General features: G+C 40.5%; 1 long non-coding RNA gene across 1 annotated transcript; it reads left to right on the top strand.

Annotated features, from left to right (window-relative positions):
- Nucleotides 1–3,741: 3,741 nt before the first annotated feature.
- LOC147628290 (uncharacterized) lies at nt 3,742–9,395 on the top strand. Its single transcript, XR_015268071.1, has 2 exons — nt 3,742–4,869; nt 5,022–9,395. It is a non-coding gene; the product is annotated as an uncharacterized LOC147628290 (long non-coding RNA).
- Nucleotides 9,396–15,415: the final 6,020 nt, after the last annotated feature.

Here is a 15,415-nt window from a genome sequence, read left to right as displayed (position 1 = left end):
TCTCGATCTTGGACAAGTATATTTAAGACGCTAGCCTGCAAAAGGCAGCCACTTGAATATATTTTGATCAGAAAGCCAGCACAGTGCAGTTGTGCACCCCCCTTCCAATGAGTTACTAACTAATGAGTATTGTACTGCCAATAAAAAAACAAAGTATTTTGTACAAAAAATCATCATGGAAAATACAACTAAAAGATTTGAAGGTTTTTCTTCTACCATGCCTTCAAAGTTCAACTTCAATTTCAATGAGAATTCACTAATTTGTTTTTTGAAAATTTGAAGGTTTTTCTCCTTATGGTGGTTTTGAGATCTTAAGCTTTGAGTATTTTGTGCAAAATTCATTATGGAAAACACAACTAAAAGATTTGAAGTTTTTTCTTTTACCATGGTTTTAAGGCCTTCAAAGTTCAACTTCAATTTCAAGGAGAAATCACTAATTTGTTTTTTGAAAATTTGAAGGTTTTTCTCCTTATGGTGGTTTTGAGACCTTCAGCTTTGATTTTTCAAGGCACTTTAAAATTTTAAAGTTGGAATTCCACTAAACGTGTTTTTTTTTCTCAAGTTGCTAACGAATCATGGGCAATGGCCATACCTAAAACATCTCTTTTGAAGCTATAGGTAAATTAGGGGATGTATTAGTGACACTTAAGAAATCACTTAAGACTCTCTTCTCTTTCAAATTTTTACATGCCATAGGATTTTCCAAGAGGGCAAACTAGGTGTATACAGACTCCAAAAGGGTTTTTAACTGAACCAATTCTACAGGCCAACAAGAAGTTGGGGTTCATATTAGATGGGATGAATGTTCTTTTTTTTGGAGATAGGATACATTGGGATAAAATATGTAAATGGCTGACTAAATAGCGTGCAGTCTGTCTGGTTTTGAAATCATCAAATGTATATGGGTACCTTTTAAAAGATGAAAGGATGGTCATGATGCAATAGCCATTATTTAATATAATATATATTTTCCAAAAAAGAAAGAAATAAATCACATAAGAAACACTCCAATATACTCACTTAGGGGCAACTTTCCACCCATGATCTTACAAGATTCAAGGTATATAAATTCCCAACTTAGGTAAACAAATTATTCAAATTGTAGTTATGTAATCCTATCTACCCGATTTCATTACAACAAAGTGGCAGCATATTTACACAAGTGAATCGGTTTTATGACATGCACTTGGCAAATAGGCTTTCACCACATCAATTATGTCAAATCACTATTGAAGGAAGTTTGAAAAACCTTTCATGCTTGCCTACCATAAAGCTGGGGAGGTACTATTACTTTTTCAAAAACTAATCACCTCCTTTACCCTTAAGTAAGTTGAAAGAGTAAGTATGATAAGATTGACTTAGATTGGGCTATTTGGAAGTACTGCTATATTGAAGGGCATGGTAAGCTTTCCAAGGGCATGTTTCCATGAGGGTAAAAATGCCCAAATACTCCAAAACATCCCAAAATATGGCAATCAAATGAGTTTTCTTAAATCAAAAAAGGGTATTTTTCCTCATTGTGAATGAGCCAAGGAAACACCTCACATAGTTTTTCTAAATGGATGGAAGCTTCACACATGTTTTTTCTTAGTGGAAAAGTTATTTTAAGGCATGTTCTATGGTTTTTTGTAGAACGCAAGGAGATTTTCCTCTTTCCTGGGAGGTCAGGTGCACCACTTCACATGCTCACATTTATGTAGTTTCACAAAATTTAAAGAGGTTATTGGAGTAGAGGTGCCTAGAAATGTGGGCACTAGTGGTCGGAGCCTTCTTCACCGGAGCATGCTCAAAGACTAGTAAGTTTCATTCTAATATGGTAAATTATAATGGCAGTAGCTTCTAAGTGTTAATGTTAAAGCTAAAAAGAGAGGCCAATTCTATCTAATTAGTCATTAGCTTCAATACAAGCGCTAAGAATGTGTCGCACACTTAAGTATAAAGCTTAAGGCTAAGTTCATTAGGTTTTATAAGGTCCACTTAAAGGAGAAGCCAAGAGGTAAAAAAGCTTATAGCTTAAGCATGTTGGAGGCACAGTTGTATTTTAGAGTTGGAAGAAAAATTGGCATGTCCTACGTGTGACAACACCAACATTCCAACCTTCAAACCACACATGCCATTGCCCGTTAGATCCATATAGAGAATACTCTTTATTAATAGAGAATTGCAACAACTTCGACTCCATTTCAATCATAGGGTACGAATCTCTCTAGTCCTTTCACCCAACTCTAGGCTAGATCTTAGGTCCAGGGCCGAACACATGACAGTTGTCATCAATTATGAACCTCCTTGGTTCACTTATATGCTATTCTACTCTATTATTAGCCCAACATCTTAATGAGATAATAACTCCCTCCCCACACAAGTGATTATTAATCCTCGGTTACACCTTTTGGGTTCTAACACTAGAACTTGTGTAGATTCAATTTGCTGAGATATAAGTTGTAGCTTTATGTATTTTTTTTAGTCTAAACAAATGGTCAAAAACCGACTACGACAAGTTAGAGTTTCTATGAACTAGGCCTAAGATGGAATAAGAGCTCTTAAGAAAGTGAAGCTCAGTTGGTTTTCATTTTGATGTCCTAAGCAAGAGGTGTTGAGTTTGAATTGGGTTGGCTTCAGTCCATGATGTGCTCTCTAAAAAGAGACAAGGGAAGGACCCATCGAGTGTGTGCAAAAAATCTCACTTAAAAAAAGAGCGTTCCAACATACTTTCAAAGTATGAAGCTTAGTGACTTTACTTCAACAAAAAAGCCCTTAAAATGTGATTTTAGTAGTCAACGAGATGGAAATTTGATTTTAGGGAAATGTAATCTTAAGAAAAGATGGAGCACTAATCCATATTTAATTGAATTGAGTGTGTGTTTCAACTCTGAGTATGAGATTTTTTTAAAACAACTCAAACTTCTTCTTATGGTAGGTGGAGCTATGTATGAATTAGGGGCATAAACGTGCCATGGGCGACGATGGAGCTATGTATGAATTAGGGGCATAAACGTGCCATGGGCGACGATGGAGCTATGTATGAATTAGGGGCATAAACGTGCTATGGGCGACGGGGGTGATGTGTTGTGAGCCGATGGATATACTCCACCATCTCGCAGGGGCATGAAAATGAACTTAAAATTTAAAAGGTTTAGGTTTAAGTTAGTTTATGATTAGGGACCTACCATGCAAGTGAACTTAATTAAAACCTATAAAGTGGAGATTAACATTCATAATGGTCAAGTTATCCTAAAATGGTGATTAGGGACCTACCATGCAGCTCCGTGTTCAAAGACGTGTGTGAGTGACTGTGTGACAATGGGTAGGGTTGACTGGGTAGATTGACAGCAACTGGTGCGACTCTGAGAGAGGTAGAGCGCAGGGATTTAACCGGTGGGCCGAAACACACGACGGAGGGCAGCGAGTTGAAAAACCGTCCGATTCGAGGCCAGGTAAGATCGGACGGTGGAAGGGGCAGATGCGAGGGGGTTCACGTGCGAGGGGGCTGACGAAAACATGCGGGGAAATAGAAGGAACGCGAGTGGGTAATAGGCCGCAGGGCATTAAATGGTTACCAGAGGTGTCGGTGGAAGGGTGAGTTTGGTCCAGCTCGGCAGACAATACGGCCCAGACAGGTGCCGGTAAAAGGGGCACTATAGAAGTGACTACGTTTTTACTGTGAGTGAGTGGCGGGGGGGGGGGTCTTCAAAGCAAGGTTGCGTGCAACCCCTACACTGTGCCCCCACACGCGCGCGCACACACACACACCCCCCTCTCCTCTGAGCTCTCTCCTTTCTTCTTCCTTCCAAATCCCCCTTGTTTTCTCTCACTCTCAGACTCAGAGTTGTGCCCTAGATAACATGGCCAGCTTGGATCCTTGGTAATGATTTTGCCCCCCTTCCTCTGCTTGCATGGGCTTGGATCCTGATTCCCTTGTAATTAATGATTTTGCCCTTCCTATATACCTTCTGTTCCATAGCCTCATCATATCTCCCTTTTCATTCCTCGTCCTCCATCATAACCTCATGATCCCTTCTATAATAGCGTCATCATACCTCCTTTTTGGACCCTCCTGCTCATCATAACCCCATGATAGCTCCGCTCGTCATGATTCGTAGCCGGACGATGGTTTCACCCCCCCCCCCTCTCCTGCTTCATGATCCCCTCCTCTCTCCTCTCTTCCCCCATTTTCTTCATTATTCTATTCATGATCCTCTCGCCCTTTTCTCCTTGGCAGTTCCCTTTTGTATGTTCTCTTGTTTCTTGAATCTAGGCTATGCAGCTTGACGCTTCTGAGCGTGTGTGTGCTTCACCCCAGAATATAAAAAAACGTCCCTCTTCGCAGGTCCACCGCACCCACCCCACCTTTGCAGGCTTTTTTTTAATAACCAGAAATTGGAATCTTGTAGCTAGCTTGTCTTGTCGTCCTACAGTTCAAAAACGTCCTCCCTCTCTCTCTCTCTCTCTCATGTATCCTTAAGTACCTTGCCCTCGCCATGCCTTCACAAAAGGCAAGCTCTCTGTTGCCCTTCCACCCATGGCTCTCCACTTACCATCTTCTTAGCGAAATTGCAATCATCACAATACCATTGTAGATTATGATCTCTTGTATACTTGTCTGTAATTATCTCTAATTTCTCTTACAAACAACCATTGAGAGTGGCCGCCTGGCTCGACGCCTGCTATGCTGCAAAATATCACATATTTATACTGCAAAACGGGATGCTTTGCATAAGCAGAAGCTTAAGGGCGGGTGTCGGACCAGGCTTCATTCCCCCCAACTTGCAGGCATCCCAACCATCTCTATAACAAATACGACCCACAAAAAAAAAACAAAAAAAAAGTCGAAAAAACGCAGAAGCTCAATCGATCCAGATCTGCATACAGGTAAACCGTTGCAACGATCCGAGTGTCCAGATCTGCTGAACTCTTGATAATATTAACCGCTAACCGTCATCTTGAAGGCATTATACAACCCTAGGGTTCCCTCAAACCCTACACGCTATTAATTATATTATATTACATGGGTTTTTTTGCAGATGGTGATCAAATACTCTTGGGCAGGCCTTGCTAGAGGGAGTGCCGCCTGGCTCGAGGCCGAGATCATTAAGGCCATCTGTATACTGAATATATATTATGTATATACTAATGCTTATGTACAGACTAATGTTTTCTGCAAATAATTAAGGCCCTCGACGTCGGACCAGGCTTCATTCCCTTCAGCAACGATCCCACAAAATCGATACTGCAGCTAGCCCTTATTGATTTATACCAACCTCTGCGACGCGACCGGGTTACTGGAAGAGCTTACTAGTATTCTATGGTTTGTTCTTTCTCCTTCCTTTGCATTAACCTCCTTTCTGAACCTTACGTTAAAGGATGGCTAAAAAATGGGTAAAAACTTATGCGGCTAACTTGTTAGAATCTCCTTAAACTGTGTCGATTGCCGTAGTTATATGCTTAGGGTTACCGATATACTGACTTGTTTTCAACCCTTCCCTTTCTACACCTGTTTTTTCCATGCATGCTTTTAGGCTAAGGGCATGTGTTTCAGGAATGAGTTTTCTAATTTACACTAATCCTCCAAGGTAGGATCTCCATTGAAAAGCTTACGGATCTCTTTCGTGGGAAAATTGTGTTATCGTGATCCAACAATGTGTGTGTGTGTGTGTGTGAGAGAGAGAGAGAGAGAGTGTGTGTGTGTGTGTGTGTGTGTGTGTGTGTGAGAGAGAGAGAGAGAGAGAGAGAGAGAGAGAGAGAAAGAGAGAAGTAAACCGTTTATATATATTATACCTGAGAGAAGGGATTGCAAACCTTGAATTCAAATATCAACCACATCTAACTCCCTCTAATCAAACGTTTTATGCATGCGGCGGAGCTACACAATCGCATGACCAAGGAGGAAGGTTCAGGGGAAGTGTGGCATGCCTACTGCGTTTTGCCTTCAGGTGACACAGAAAAGTGTTTCCTCATTAAGCTTGTTAACCTCATGAACAAATTTTTACAATTTCTTTAAAACTTTATGGTTAAATTTTAATTTTACAATGGTTAAATTTTATTTACTCATGAGTGCTAACCATGCATGCTACCATGTCATTTGAACTATATAAAACATGTGACGATCTTTGTATAAGTCAGTGCCATTTTCTATTTGTTTATCAAGCTTCACGTTAGAACTTCTATTATGGAAGTTTAATTTTTTTTTCTAAGTACACTGATTTCCCTCTCTTTCAAAATTCTTGCAAGATAAGGATCACAAGATTTCCCTGGCATGAGTACTACTCATAGCATGTTTAGAGTAGTTCTTACTATCTAATTATCGGAGCTGCATGTCACAAAACCCCAAAATCCTCCTCCCCCAATCACATGCTAGTAACAGATATTTGCTGATATTTAGAACATATATATCACATACTTTTAGGGCCAAGTTTAACGTGATTGAGTGATGAGATGTGCTAGGTTCTTATGATCCTTAGGTTACTTGAATCGGTAACTGCTATAGCACTTTGCTCACATGCAAACATGGAACGCGAGTTTGAAAGTCATATAAATGTGCATAGTAAATATTGGGTATATCATTTCTTCATTGAGTTTCTTATAGATTCTATTATTGAAATATTTGTTGGTATGAATAAACTAATTCTACTTAGATTTTAGAATATGACAATGTAATCTTTTAGACATGATAGTTATTTTTTTTAAAAATCATGAAAATTTCAAATATATGATAATATCAACTATTTTTCCATTAGCACCGGCAACAAGTTGTCAACTTCTTTCATCTCGGATGAGTTTTATGTTACTTCCCAATCATCCTCATCTTCACTAACTCCTTCGCCGCCACTACATCATGAGTTCATCATGAGATCATGAGTAAACGAGGAGACAATCTAGTGTCATGTAGCGTGTAATCGGTGCTTACAGATCAACCACTAGTAGAGTTCACACATCGGAGCATGACTAGGATGAGCTAGTGTGGTTTAGGGGTGAGATACTTCCAAGATGAGCTAGTGTGGTTTAGGGGTGAGATACTTTGGTCACATCAGAGCATGACCAGGATGAGCTAGTGTGGTTGAGGGGTGAGAAACTTAGGTCAGAGTGCTAGAACCGTCATAGAGCAGAATGGTCGAGTGATCGGGCGGCTATATGCCCAGCTAGTGCTGCCAGTGTCTATGGGCAGGCCACATAACTAGGTGAGTGTGTGTGGACACACTCATTATCTCTATGGTTGGGTGCTAAATCTGAGCCAACTCCTCTTCCCCTCATCTCTCCCATGACCAGGATGAGCTAGTGTGGTTTAGGGGTGAAAAACTTAGGTCAGAGTGCTAGAACCGTCATAGAGCGGAATGGTCAAGTGATCGGGCGGCTTATGGCCAGCCAGTGCCAGTGTGTATGGGCAGGCCACATAACTAGGTGAGTGTGTGTGGACACACTCATTATCTCTATGGTTGGGTGCTAAATCTGAGCCAACTCTTCTTCCCCTCGTCTCTCCCATGGCTATGATGAGGTTGTGACGTAACATTGTTATCAGAGCATGGTGCTCAATTAGGGTAAGATTAGGGGTTGATTTTTATAATTGGCCTCTCAATTTCTTTAAATTTTGTGTAAATTGAAGATATTTTCAAAGAAAATTGATTCTCTGTGTAAGAGAAGAAGAAAAGGCAAGAAGATGATGAAGCATGAGAGCTACCAACATGATACGGCCAGGAGTTCAGCAGCGCCAACGAGAGGACGCCTCATCAGAGTAGGTAGAGCTCCCTCCTCTTCCTCCTACTCCTGAGAGGATGCCTAGAGATGTCGCTCTCCTTTGGGGAGCTCTTTTGCTCATCATACTGCAGGTTTCGTGGTTCGTTTACTACTTTCAGTGCCTCAAGCTGCCCAAACCCATGTTTGCTGTGGAGGCCGACAAGAGAGGATTCTCAGAGCAGCATGTCTACAGACATGTCAATGTTCTCACTAACCTTGGCCCCCACCCAACTGGCCCCCAGGCTCTTGATCAAGCTGTTGAGGCATGCACTGTTTTGGCCGTACCGGGTGCTTTGGGCTTCAATTTGAGTCAACCCACAACTCAAAACGAAGCTAACAACAATCTCTACATGTTGATCAAATCAAAATTTAAATTTAAGTGGAGGATAGTCTTGTTGTCACACTGATGGTTATGCTTAGTGCTACTTCGGCATGCTATGGTGCTTGAATTTGTGATTCATTTGGCATATTCTATGGCTAAAGCCACCATGCTTGTGGGTATGTAAGCCTACATATAGTTGGATTTTGACGTGCACCATGTATGCATATGTTGTAAGAGAAGTACAGCATGTCATGGAATGAATTGATGGTGTTTAGTACACCATTTTATGCACGCCTTTGCACTGAGACCATTGTTAATTTGTGGATGCAATTGTGGATTCATGCTTTGAGGGCATGTTGTCAATGCATACAGAGAAGATTTGGAGGTACTGTGGACATGTTTTGGATTTCATGCATCAAATTGGCCCTTTGAGAAGTATGAAATCTGAAATTTCAACCATGCTCATCCATGTGTATTTGCGTTGGATGACATATATCCACCTTGTTTTGGACTAGTTTTTGCTCTATTAGCTGAACTTGAGGCTACAACCTTTAGGAACTCTGATTCGTAGTATGTATTGGAGATCATTGGAATGCACTTGATTTTCTTCATTTGATTGGACATTGTCCATTGAGTGGATGTATGCAAATGGGTTTGTGTCTAGCGTGGATACATGGCCTAAGTAGCACAGTGCGGAGTTACTATGGCTCAACAATGGGCAAGTCTACTTCGAAAGCAAACCACCAAGAGCTACCAAGTTGGATTGTTCCTTGTTTTTGTAGTTTTTATCTTTTTTTGGGTTTAAGATTTAGTACTCCAATAGGGGGTGAAATCTCCTTGGTTGCACACACGGAGGTTGGTTCCATGAGAGGGGACTAGTCATGTTTGACTCATAGCGTGTAGGTATCTAATTCTTGTTTTTTGAATTTTATACTTCTACGTTCTTTTTCAAGTTGGCCATTGGAAGTGCATGTTTGGTTGGGTATGTGGTGCCTTAGTTAAGGCCACCAGTGAGATGGGTTCTCTCGGCAAGGATGATGTTTCTCCCTTTGACCTAAACTCTAGTCCGACTCACAACATGAAATTGCGAGTGTTTATGATTCACAGTGAGTGAATGATGAGAAGATAGAGATGTACGGTATCATAGGTAAAGATTGTGATTGACTAACACATAGTGTTGTTTGATTGACTGGGATTTGTTTTGTTAGTAGTGACAAGATGTATTAGTCCGATTTTGTTTCATAAAGGCATTGGCAATGTGGAGTTAACATCATGTAGTGGAGACACGTATACTCTTACTAACACCTTGTATGTACCTTGCATTCGCATGAATCTTTTTTTTGTCTCAGCACTTGTAAAAGCTGGTCTCAAAATCTAGTTTTTTTATCATTGCTACTCCATTTAACAAAATTAATTCCAATGTGCTTTTGCTTTTTGGTACATTGTGCAATGGCCTTTACAAGCTTGACATGTATGGCAAGAGTAGTGATTCTCATGTTGATGCTATGATTGCTTCCACATCACAGGTTATGCTTGATACTAAGCTACGGCACACTCGTTTTGGTCACCTTAACTTCCCTTCTCTTATGCGATTACAATATCCGTATGTAATGAAGTAGGTTTGGGTGCACATGCACAAGTAGGTTTGGGTGCACATGTACATGGGGAAATGGGGCCTAAGCACTTGGGCTTAAGGACATTTACATGTGTACTTTTAGGGGATGCTATATGAGGCATAGGGTTGATGGACATTGTACCATTTTTTATCATTATAATTTTATGAGTACTCACTCTTTGGAGCTCTAAGCTTCCATGGTGGACTTCTCCCTCTTGAGAAGCTATGTGTGTACTCCATTATGAGTGCAATAGGTGTTATTCCCTATGATGAGTGGGACATGTGTGTACTCCATGCTAATGAGTGCAATCCCTAGGTTTCCTTCATTGCATTGGTGTTAAAGTCCTTGGCTTAGATCCTTGCTTAGGGAGTGATTAGTGTTAATCATTTTCGGAATTGATTTTTACACAGTTTTCAGAATTGCTAATTTCTTGTTTGACAAGATTAGCAAAAAAAAAATTGTTAATCATTTTCAAATTTGCATTAAACATTATTTTCAAAACCATAATCCAGTTTACTATTTGATTTCATGAACTTCTTGATCTTAATTTTCGTGCTTTTTGAATTAGGGTTTATAGATATTTTAGCAATCAAAATTGAGAGATTTTCTTGCATTATCTTGCTTAGAGAGCTTACAGTTCTAATTACTAATCCATTAAGCCTCTATTTTAGTCCTATTGTCCAAAATCTTGGAGTTCTTGGAGCAAATTTATAAGAAGTTTGGTTGCTGAAGCAATTTTGTAAAAATTTCATTGCATTTTTTAAAGATTGGTGCAGACTGTGTAGAATATTCAGATTGCAAAGTTTATGCAGAGTACAGTTTACTATGCAGACATCAAGATTGCTGTGCAGAAATTTGATACAGTTTCAAGAAAGTGTGTAAAATCTTGGTGCAGATTTCAAGATTATGTGCAGTTGATATAGATTTTCCAAGATTGGTGCAAATCTACAATGCAGAACAGAGAAATTTATAAATTATGTAAAGTTTATTTTTTGAAATCAATCTTGATACAAAAACAGAACAGTAAGTGATTCTTGATCAAATCTTTCTGATCTTGATACTTTATTGCAGAGAAGATAGAAAGAGATTACAAATTTGTTGGAATAGCACAATCTACCAGGTTAGCATAAATCTTGATGTATTAGAAGTAAAGGAAGCAAGAAAAGTGTTGAGAAAACATTGTTTACAATATTTTAGCATATTGCCATCAAGAAGATGTACAACATGTTGTTCTATTACAGATATGAGCATTAGTATTATGCAGAAAGCATGCTGATAATTAGTTGATGCAAAAGTATACAAGTGTTATAATTTCGAGTGTAGAAATCCAAAAAGTTTGTTGATTAACACTATGTTTGCAAGTATGGCCTTGCTGAGAATTGAACCCAGTCCATTGGTGTGAACCAGTGTGCCCCATACACCCCAAGGTTCTCCTAACTTGCATACAAGGTTTCTTGAGTGAAGATCTTCAAGCAAGAGCACAGAGATTACTCAGAACCAGTACAAGTAAGAGTTGTTGCTTTCTTTCATATCCAGACTCTGATGTATTATGGTCACATGGGGGTTTCAGCTTGCTAAAACTCTTTACAACTAACAAGCAGTGGGAAGGTCTATTCTTACTTTGCTTGCTTGTTGTTTTGAAGAGCAATAGTTGTTGCCATTCACTAACTAGCAATCAAGACAAGTGGGGAGAGCAACTTGAACAGTTTCTTGGCCACAATCTGCAAACAATCTAGACCCAAGCAACGTTTTAGAGCACAAAATGTTCAATTCGCAACCAACATCAAGAACATAAGGGAAAGCATTTCAGTGCAAGGGTGGTAGCAGAAGCAAAAGACATCAAGACTCCCAGTGTCTCTTTAGAAGAAGGAGACATTTTTTAAATTAGGGGATTGCTCACTGGTGGATCTTGAAAGGGAAGTGGTGAACTCCTTAAGCAATTTTATCAACTGTCTCAGTGGCGGAGTCAGAGTTGGCTAACCATCAAGATAACCTGTCAAGAATTGAAGCTGAGATTGCCAGTTTGCTTCCCATCCAAAAAAAAAAGTATGACCATCTTAAGTCCCAGCTAGAGTTGAAATCTTACGACTTGGATCTTTTTGAAGAGAGAGCCAAGGAATGTGAGCATCACAAGCTGAGTGAAGCAGTATCCCAACTCGAAGCAGATCTCGAGACCTTTGTAACAACAGAGGCTAAAGTGAAAGAAGAGCTTCACAAGTCTTGCTCTAAGCGAGTAGCCACTCTGTAACAGCGCTTCATCACCTCTGTTAGGCTCAGCACATCAAGCGTAGAATATATATATATATATATATATATATATATATATATATATATATATATATAATAAGGAGAGAATGAACGCATACAGTTCAAATGCAACCATCTTCGCGCCCTAAGGCCAGCTCAGGCGCACAAGCCCACACAAGCCAACGCAATCAACAAGATTGCATCGTCATCATCATCGAGCTGCCACTAACGTAGCCTTACAACCTGGAGTAAGCTGAGCTTAGGCTAGTGCTGGCCATTTGCAGAGCAACGAGATCAGCGTTGGCAAGCGCTGGGCGTTTGTAGAGCAACAAGATTAGCACTGGGCAAGCGCTGAGCATTTGCAGAGCAATAGTTTGAAAGCATCTCAACTTGTTTCATCAACAGCATCACAGCCTAGCGAGAGCCCATTATGTTCCCCATCGACCTGGAACCGATAGAGTGATGAGACTACAGCCAGCTGCCTATTACAGTACTCATCAACCTTCTTATAGTGGCTCAACAAAAGGCGATGAGGACAAGATTAGTAGGTGTTGTTAGCTTCATTGCCTTTTGAAGGCTCAACTTTCTTGTAGAAGACAGACACCCTCTCATGCATTCAGCATGTTCGCACACAAGGAGATCACAGGTGCATTTTTTTTAAATAGAAAGACAAAAAAAAAAGCCTTTTGCTTCATTGCCATCATAGAGTCCAAAGGCTCTAGGCTCAGCATCATCAATTGGGAAAGACAGACATCATTAATCTATAAGCTCTCAATAGAGGAGAGGAGACAATTGGTCGCTAACGTGAGAAGGGACTCAAAAAAATATTTAAAAAAAAGATGAAGATGAAGTTGAGTTAAACGTGGGCATTAGCTTTAGGGTTTTTTTTCTTTTTGTCCCTTTTCACACTCAACGTTTTTTTTTCCTTTTCCCACTTAACACATTTTTTTTCTTTTTTCTTAAACCCATCTTCCCACTTCAAGGGACCATTGACCTACTTTTTGCATTAGTAGTTGGGAGGTGTTCACATGCTTTGAGCCTTTAGGAGACATTTTTCACACACGCATTTTGGCCTTTGTTTAGTGTATTTTTGGTTTATTTTCACACCTCATCCCTAGTCATTGGGCATTCACGTGCACACTTTCAGCCATTTAGTGTATTTTGGGTGCTCACACACGTATCTTGGCCCTTGTTTAGTGTATTTTGGGCGTTCACACACGCATCTTGGTCCTTGTTCGTGCACGGGTGGTGTGGGATTCTTGAGCACATTTAGAGGTGTTTCCACACTTTCAGGCTTTGGTGAGACGACATGGGTATCCATTACTACCTCTACCCTGTTAGCAATCCAAAAATGGGATTGATCATGGTGAAGGACATAGATTAAGCAACATAATTAAGGTCGGTTATACCACACTAAAAACTCCATGAGAGAGAGAGGGAGATTGCACACTCAACACTTGATCTCTATTCATTCACAAAATGAACCATACAATGATATAGGCTTTCTAGCCTTATCCCACTTTACACATCATCCTCCATGTGGCACTCCCTTTTCCACTCTTTTGGTTAACACTCACACACCATTCAATATTACATGTGGCATTCTTATCTTGCCACAATATCTTGCACCTCTAGGGTGCTTTCCCACATACACACAACACCGCGATTACATCTCAACACCCCCTCTTAATCGAGGTGTTCCACAACTCACCCATCACCCATCAATGTAGCATTGCACAACCGCAATCGCTACCTCTCAACACTCCCCCTCAATGATACATTGGAGTGTCCATCAACCAAACATGTGTGCGCGTGTCTACCATCTTAGACACCAAGTCCATTTCGAGCCGACTCGCTCACAGCGGAACCACTGAGTCCGATTTGAACGTAAAAGTTCGGGGGGTGGGAAACAACCCATGCCCATGCACCTCACACGTGCATCGCTCATGCACACATCACAATAACCATTTTGAGCTTCTTGGTGAGCTCGGGCAGGGCAACCCTCATACCATGGGTGAAAGAAACAAATACAAACTATTTTGGCTACCAACAGTCATGCAAGGGACCCATGTGTGTGAACAATATTCTTTTAGAAGTATAAAATAAAACATGCCTTTGAATCATGTGAACAAGGGCTTGATAATGCTATGCAGGAATGGCCCTTTAACTTTCTTCAAGGGTTATCAGTGATCAAATTGCTTATATTTTAAAATAACAAAAAAATTATAGCCTTGTCTTGTTCTTTGTAACACGTCACACTTCACCTTTGATAAATGTGCTAAAGTAACCCCGACTCCTCTCCTTACAGTAGCATAGTTGGGTTATCTTCTTCATCTTGCATCTCCTTATTTTTGCCAAAAACAACATGTGGTTCTGGTGCTATTGTAATCCATTTTTGTTGTAGCAGCGCTTGCTGCTCCCCCCACAAAACTTGATTCTCTCCCCGAATGGCTGGCTATGCATGTCATTACATTCTGGACCACGATATGTTGTGTTAGTACTTGGTTTTAGCTCATACGGGGTCCAGTAATAGAGCATAGCTTCCTTTGCTCTCCTGAGACAATATCAGAGCGCTCTATAATTTCTCTTTGCACCATAATGAGGCTACCATTGCATTCTATTCTCTATAAATCTAAAATGCTGCTTCTCTGTGTTTATCTGACTGCTACACTGTTGTTGTTTGCTGCAGTGGATGTTTGTTAGTTGTTCACTTTCTCACTACTCCATACGCTCCTGCATCTCCTAATCCATATTGTCCCACATCAGCTATTAAACTAGCTGTTCTATGTTGACTGCATCTTTGAGATGTCACCAGGCTGCTCTTCTATAGTGCCAAGCCTCCTTATCAGCATTGTCAAGATCACCTCCAGTTCCTGATTCTTGTCAAAGGCCTCAAGATTGACGAACAATCCACCAGTGTCCCAGCCGCGCTGCCGTAATTGCCAAGTGATATTACCAGTGAGGTATGAGGGAGGGGAGCCATCATATGTACACGTGCCTTGCCAGTACCACCCACTTTGCATACGAGTACATTGATGGGATTTAGTTCCTATCCATTGAATCTCGCAAAGGAGAGGGAAGTAGTAGAGGCGGCACCCATCGCTTATACACATGCAATCTCTATGCCGTAAACACTTGTTGATGATGCTATCTCCCTGAGTCATTGTGCCTCTGCTGCTATGTGAAGTCTGCTTGCTCCACACACTGTGCCTCTTCTATCCGCTTTGTTTATCTTGTTGATTTCTATCAAGACCTTTTGAGTGGGGCTTGGTAAACACATGCACGCCTCTTTTCTTGTTGTTTTTTTATTGAATAGAAGCTCCTTTGTAGCAAATTCTTGTTTGCATTGACAACCTCCTAATTGAGGATAACTTGGCCATTGCTATGGCCGAGATAAGCTCCCCAACTTTGCATGCCCTTCCCTTTCCAATGTGCTCAACCATGGACTTCTTCCAAGCCCATAACTGCTTGTCCCTTCTTAGACAAGCATTGCACCTCTTAC

The sequence above is a fragment of the Cibotium barometz genome, chromosome 19, assembly GCF_041138505.1.
Source record: "Cibotium barometz isolate CiBa-2024 chromosome 19, ASM4113850v1, whole genome shotgun sequence".
Taxonomy (NCBI): Eukaryota; Viridiplantae; Streptophyta; class Polypodiopsida; order Cyatheales; family Cibotiaceae; genus Cibotium; species Cibotium barometz.
The sequence above is the reverse complement of the archived record's forward strand: the minus strand, read 5'-3'. Positions and strand labels throughout refer to the sequence as shown.